Raw genomic sequence first — 6,315 nt, forward strand, 5'->3', positions numbered from 1 at the left:
TAAAGAACGCTGGTCTCTGCAGACGTTCTCCTTCAGCAGCTTCAGAGCTGCTGGTCTGCTGGTCTCTGCAGGAACCCCTGAACAGACAATGTTCTGCAGGTTTTACAGGAGAACGTCTGCAGAGACCAGTCTGATGTTTGTGTTTGCTCATCCAGAGTTTATAAAGTATGAAACAATGATGGAGTTATTTCAAGATAAAAACTGGAGGTTTGTCATCAAACCCCCTGAAGGACGACTTTCTGTCTCCAGAAACATAAATGTGTGATCGGTTCGGCTGCTGGTGACTAAAAGAAAGAAAGATTTGGTTGAAATGTCAGGAATCATCTCTTCAGGTGTGGATTTGTGTCCCTCTGCCTCCCAGATGTGATCAAACTTTGAGTTCCCGGCCCTCAGAGCAGCACCCCACATCCTCCTCCTGTGTCCGAGGGTCACTCAGGTCACCTGTCAGGATGACCTGAGTGACCTCTGACCCTCGCAGACGTACAGAGAAACACATTTACTGACGACAAACAGTGAAAAATAAATGGATGGAAACAGGAAACAGAAACCTTCGAGGTTCGATAGGAACACGTTCCTGATCCGGTTCTCGTTTCTTTGCTGGAACCTGTCAAAGGTTCTGATCAACGGTTCCAAAGAAACGAGTCCTGGATCAGAACGCCCGAGCTGTCTGAAGGAGCCAGAGGCTCCGCCCCCTACCTTCATCGGTGAGATGTGAGCGTGCGTGACGTATCCGTGCACGTTCTCGATCTGGGACAGGTTCTTCTCTGCTACCTGGACCAGCTCCGGGCCCAGCGCCTCCTCCGTGAGCTGGGGGGAGCTCTGCTCCTGGGGGGACGAGTCCTCATCGTTGTGCCGGTACTTCTGCAAAACAACAACAACACGGTGAGCAGAGCAGCGCTACTGAAAACCACCAGCAGGTGGAGCCGTTCCTGCAGCCGCACAGATCAGAGCCAAATAAACTGAAGCTTCAAAGGATGAAGAATAAGAAACAGGATCTGTTGGTTCCACGTGTTCCTGAGGAGAACATTTCCTTCCTGAGAAACAGAGTTAAGGTTTGAAGATGGTTCAAGGTTCAGTTTCGTCTCTGCAGAAAGGAAGTAAAACTCCTGAACCTGGACTCTTTATAAAACCTGCTGGATGGAGGAATGAATGAATGAATGAATGAATGAATGAATGAATGAATGGATGAATGGATGAATGGATGGATGAATGAATGACAGAACAAACATTAAAAAAAGAGGCCAGCCTGTTTGTTCTGAGGTCCAGGTGAGCCCACCTGTGAGTGCATAACGAGGGGTTCACGCTCCTTTAATTAAAGACCGCCCTGTGGCAGAATGCTGCCTCAGTGAAGCACGGCGGAGACAGTATCATAATGTGTTTTAATCAATTTATTTAACTAAAAAGATGAAGTTGAACCCATAAAAACCCAAAGATCAGCAGCTGAAGTTCAGACTTTTATTCCTGCAAACTCAGTTTTCATCTTTAATCTGTCGACATGAACTGAAAACAGGATTGAATTTTAAAAAGAAGATTCTTAAACAAATATTAGTTCAGACTGTTTTAATGATGAGCTGCTTGGTTTCAGGCAGAAACAGACATTTAAATATAACTCTAAGATATTAAAGGGTTAAAGATTATTTCTTCTGTTTGTGTTTTTTCCTGACAGGAAGTGACTCAGAGCGCAGAACCCAACAGAACCTCTCCTGACTGAGTCAGAAAAATAAATCCTCCCAGCATGCATTTCACCAGCAGACATCCCATCCCAGAGCTTCAGCCTCCCGCAGAGGACAGAACCGGTTCTGATCGTCTCTGAACCCACCTTCGGTTCCAGCCGTTACAGAACCGGTTCTGTGGACAGAGAACCTGAAGAACCCGACTTCAACTCAGGCTGAGAAGATGTTCTTTAAGGGTTAGAACAATAAACAGGACCCGTCTGAAGACGGGTTCTGTGAGACGGGTTCTGGAGCACTCGGTGCTGTGAGACGGGTTCTGGAGCACTCGGTGCTGTAACTGGACCTGAGCTGCTTCCTGCTGAAGTTACTGATTCTCTTCCTCCCAAGAGTCACAATATTTATTCCTCTAAAAGTTCTGCCACAAACTGTACCGAGTTCGGTTCTGAGTCCAAACACTGCCGACATGAAAGATGAGAAACTGAGACTCCAACAATGCTCTGGGACAAATTATGGGATGTTTTCAGCTGAGATGTGTCTGAATATCAATGAACTGAATCAAACGTTTTGGATTAAATCAGAGAAACTGATTGAAGGAAGAACAGAACCGGTTCTGGTTCCATCTGCACAGAATCTTCAGCCTGAAGTTCTGCAGTGAGAAGTTTCTCCTTGCGGCCGTGGTCACAGTCACCGCCGACAGGACCCGGAGTCTGAGCACCGAGCGCCAGACGGAGAAACATCAGGAGGCGGCATGACAAACAGAGAGGAAGAGCGCCGCAGCAGGAAGTCACGGGACGCGCTTCTTCGGAGCGGTCAGTGAAGGCAGCGCGTCCTCCTCCTCCTCCACCTCGTTTCTGAGAGCCGAGGAGGAGGAGGCGGCGCCGACTCCTGCCTGCCAAAGGCTGCTATAAATAGGAGCGACAGAGCAGGATGCTGAGGAGGAGGAGGGCCGAGTGATGAAGAGGAAGACGATGGGAACAGAGAAATCCTTCAGTAACAAACAGGAGGAAATCTTTATCTCCTTCAATATTACCATCAAATTCTGCTCTGAAACTTGATTTCTGCTGAATGTGTAACTCTGCATCGACATCCTGAGAGGAAGACTCCTCTTCATCAGCTGGACTGAAGCAAACATCAACCTTTTTAAAGATATTCTCTGAAACTGAACCCCTGAACCTCGGCCCGTTTCTGTTCTCACAGCTTCTTCAGCTTCTCTGTTGTTGTTTAAACAAATATTTCCTTTGAAGCAAACATCTCCACCATCACCTCCACAGACTTTCCCCCCTGAAGCTGCAGGTCTTCATTAAATCAAGTATAAAACAGGACACAGCTTGTCCTGGTAGAGACCAGCAGAGTTGCTGTTCGGGTCAGAACCGGAGCCACGGTACCGGGACCAATCAGAGGGGAAAGCAGTCAGAGAAATAAAAGAGAAACGGAAGCAGCCTGACGAGGAGAAGTTTGTTTCTGTCTGAAGTTTCTGAACCAAACAGCTCTTTGCTCAGAGGATCTAAAATAAGCTCCAAAAGTCAAACATCCAGTTATTTAAACAGCTTGTAGAGAATTTAAACTGTTTGAACGAAGGAAGCTGCTGTGCACATCTGGATTTTCACCACGAAGCAGAAAACAAACAGTTGTTTCTGACGGTTTAACTAAACAAACTGGGAAAGTCTGAACGAATTAAAAACACAAAGTCGACACGAAGAGCTTCAACTGTGAAACATCAACGTTTGAACGGGTTCCTTCCTGGAGTTCTCCGGACCCAGATGTTCCGGTCCGGTCCGGTCCTCATCTCTGCAGATCCCCTCATATAATCCTGTTGTTGTTGGTATTTTCTGGGTGGGGGATCAGACAGATCCAGTCTTATCACAGCTATAGAGATGAAACTTAAACTATTTTAACTGCCTAAATCTAATCCTCAGGGAGTTCAGTTTTCCCAGGCGCTTTGAATGCATCACAGGTCACCTGGATTTAGGTAATTACTCTGGATTGATTTGGTTGCATTTGTTGCACAGATCGTTCAAATAAAACCTGAAGGCCACTTTAAGGACAACAGGAAGTCTGGATCCACCTGAAGACCTGAGAACGACTCGATGATGATGATCACCTGATCATCATCTGTGTCGCTCAAACTGGGAAGTTATGGCGTCTAAAACTGGTCAAGAAGGCAGAGAACATGTTTAAACCGTCCCTGCTAATAAATGATCCATTATTTATTGTTCTTTTGGGGTCTGTTGTTGGAAAGTTTCACCCGAGTCACAGTTTGGGACAAAACTAACAGTAACGTCCTGTTAAGACAAAAAGTCCAGATGTGGTTTGAAGCGGCTCTTAAACTGCTGAAAATGAGGAAGTTTACCTCTTTTTAGTTTAAAAACTTTAATAAACGTGCAGCCAATCAGGTGATCAGTTCATCTTTACTCACAGCTGCAGCAGAGGAGTCAAACCTTCTTGCTGGATTAAATGAGATGAACTGCAGATCAGCTGGATGATGAGTCAGAAAGAAGAATCCCAGCTGGGTGTAAACATTTTAAACTCACTTTACGGCTCGACGGCAGATCACTTCCGGCACAATCTATCGAGTGTGTGGCTGTGAACGCAGTCGATGTGGGCGGATCAATCAGGCTGCGATCAAAGAGTCACTGAGTGGTTAATCACCATGTGAGCCGAAAACTTCATCTCCCCGACTAACAGCAGCAACATCACTGCCCTGATTGGCTGCTGGTGAAACACTGTCCAATCAGAGGTCAGAGTTCATAACGAGCCTTGGACCCTGAACAGTCGTCTTCATACTTAATCAAATTATTCACTAATTCAGGTGGTTTTTATGTGAGAACCAGAGGAAAAGTCAAACCAAAGGCAACACGTGCTGACATCAGAGAACGGTGGATCATCCAAGGGCGGGTTGTGGAGGTATCAGGTCCAGGAGGAAAGCCCAGACCTCGGACTCCTCAGAGACTCTCCAGCTCCTCCAGGAGGATCCTGAGGTGTTCCCAGACCAGAGAACACATATAAGCCCTTCAGTGAGTTCTGGGTCTGACCCGGGCTCTCCTGGTGGTGAGACGGGCCCAGAAAACCTCCGGAGGGAGGAACTACTCCACCCCCCCCGGAGGATGGAGCTCCTCTCCTCGTCTTTAAGGCTGAGGCCGACCGCCCAACAGAGGAAGACCATTTCAGCTGCTTGGACCCAGGACCTGGTTCTTTCAGCCCTGCTCAGACCCTCAGGACCTCAGAACCTCAGGACCTCAGGACTTCAAGACCTCAAGACCTCAGGACCTCAGACCCTCAGGACCTCAGACCCTCAGGACCTTAGACCCTCAGAACCACAGACCCTCAGGTGAGGGTTGGAACGTTGATGGACCAGTAAACAGCCAGCTTTGCCTTTCAGCTCAGCTGCTTCTTCACCTCATCGGACCGGAGCAACGCCCTCATTACTGCAGACGAGGCTCCATCACTCAGGAACAAGGTGCCCAGAAACCCAAGTCCTCTGACCCGGAGGTGAGTCAGAACCACAACATCTGGAAAAGGTTCCTGAACACATCCTGAAGCCTGATTTGTGCTCCGTCTGAAATGTTGGGGTTGGTTAACAGAAACTGGAGTTTTTCCATCAGACGTCCGCCTGCTGCTGGTTTAAGGACAGCAGACGAGGTTGACTTTAATGTTTCCAATAAAAAACAAAGCATCAACACCTCCAATAAAAGCACCCTGAAGAAGAAACGATGACAAACAGAAGCTTGAAGTGAAAGTGGGAGCAAACCCATCAGAACCGATCCGTGGAACAGAATCTGAAGAGTTTCTGCAGGAACGACACCGGATCGGCTGCAGGACCCAGTTTCTGCTCTGTTGTTGTTTCCTTGCAGAGCACATGTACATCACACATGCACGTGCACACCCTCCTGCCTCCGACGCTCCACGCCAGCCAATCGGGCCCCAGCGCTGCTGAAAACACGGCCTCCCATTGGCCGGCCCACTGAGGCGGAACCAACGGGCAGCCCGGGCGCCCAATCGGAACGTTTCGGGTCAAACTGCCACAAAAATGAGTTTGTTTTCTCCCTGAGCGCCGTCTGACAGGTACAGAGCAGGAAGCAGAGGCAGGTGGAGGGTTTTATTTCTCTGAGGTTCTGGGCTCCTCACCCACACAGCTTCATCTCTACTCACAGCTTTCATCTTACGCCTTATATAAGAAGCCATCCAGCTGAAGCAGAACCCGCTCTCTGGTTGGAGCGGCTCAGGAACAGTTTGTTCCAGGTTTCTGCAGAAGAGCTGCTCGTAGGAACAGAGTCAGGCGGAAGGATTCCTCGTTAGAAACGCTCCGAAACAGAAAACCTCATCAATCCAGGAGGAATTTACAGCCACAGATCCTCTTTATTCACAGATTTATACCATTTTATATTCAGGCTTTTTAGGAAAAAACATCTTTTTATGGCAAATTTCAAGTGAGTTAAGATTTGTTTCAGAACCGTTTGGTTCTGGTGTCGGAAAGGTTCTAAATGTTCTCCTCAGACCAGAATGAGTCCAAATGTTCCTGAATCTGCCTGAAGACGAGTGGGGTTACAAAACCCAATCAGAACCAGGTCCTGGTGCCTAACCCAGTCCTGGTATCTGACCCAGTCCTGGTCCTGGTCCTAGTGCCTGACCCAGTCCTGATCCT

The sequence above is a fragment of the Kryptolebias marmoratus genome, linkage group LG9, assembly GCF_001649575.2.
Source record: "Kryptolebias marmoratus isolate JLee-2015 linkage group LG9, ASM164957v2, whole genome shotgun sequence".
NCBI lineage: Eukaryota > Metazoa > Chordata > Actinopteri > Cyprinodontiformes > Rivulidae > Kryptolebias > Kryptolebias marmoratus.